The sequence below is a fragment of the Crocuta crocuta genome, unplaced genomic scaffold (genome assembly GCF_008692635.1).
Source record: "Crocuta crocuta isolate KB4526 unplaced genomic scaffold, BGI_CrCroc_1.0 scaffold910, whole genome shotgun sequence".
Taxonomy (NCBI): Eukaryota; Metazoa; Chordata; class Mammalia; order Carnivora; family Hyaenidae; genus Crocuta; species Crocuta crocuta.
Genome location: NW_027529591.1, coordinates 13,326 through 14,326, shown reverse-complemented (window position 1 = coordinate 14,326; position 1,001 = coordinate 13,326).

Below are 1,001 nucleotides of genomic sequence, written 5' to 3'. Positions count from 1 at the left end.
AGAAAATTGTATAATAACTTAAAAACTGGATTTATGGCTTCATGTCCTTGGTCATTCAAAGGTAAGAGATAGAGGGGCACCCAGGTGGCTCAGTCGGTCAAGTGTCTGACTTCTGCTCTCAGGTCATGGTTCTGAGTTCAAGCCCCGTGTGGGGCTCTGTGCTGACAGCTCAAAGCCTGGAGCCTGTTTCACAGCCTGTGTCTCCCTCTCTGTCTCTGCTCCTCCCCCACTTGTGCTCGGTCTCTCTCTACAAAATAAACATTAAAAAAAATTCAAAAATAATAAACAATAATAAAAACAAGCAAACCGAGGTAAGTGATAGATTCAAGATTGTTTAGAGTTTTTATTTAAAACCACTTAGGATGAATGTGACAATCTCCAGCTCTCCCTAGCCAGGTCTCCGTGTCAGACAAGGGACATTCAAGGGAATAGGGCCACTCTTCTCTTTCTGGTGGCCAGTCCCACCTCAGCCCTTCCTCCCTGCCCATGGGCAGTGTGTGGAGGGTGCGGGAAAGGGGGGTGGGAGGCTCTGGCCAACCGGCCCTCTGCCTTCAGCCTCAGTGCGCCCTGGGAACCGTAGTGACANCTGTTTTTAAAAAACATGAGTTTATTCAAATTATTTCATTTTTTGAAATGAGATTGCAATTCAGCAGAAGTAAAAATTATAAAATCTAACGAAGGAAAACGCTCACCAAAAAGAGAGCCATTGTTTGGATGCTAATGTAAAGTTAAATTATATACTGATGTCCACCCACACCTACATCTGCCACTATTATAAAATTCAAAGAACTCCTTTGAGTGTTCTTTTCAACCAAGACGAACTCTATTTTATTTTATTATTTTTTTAAAGACTCACTTATTTTAGTCAAGACTTTCACAATTATTATTCAGGAAAATATTTTAAACACATTTTCATGAACTGTGTACTAAGTGGATTCCAGGTTCATATTTTATAGCTAGATGGTCTGAGGCAAGATATTTAAAACACAGTTCACATACAC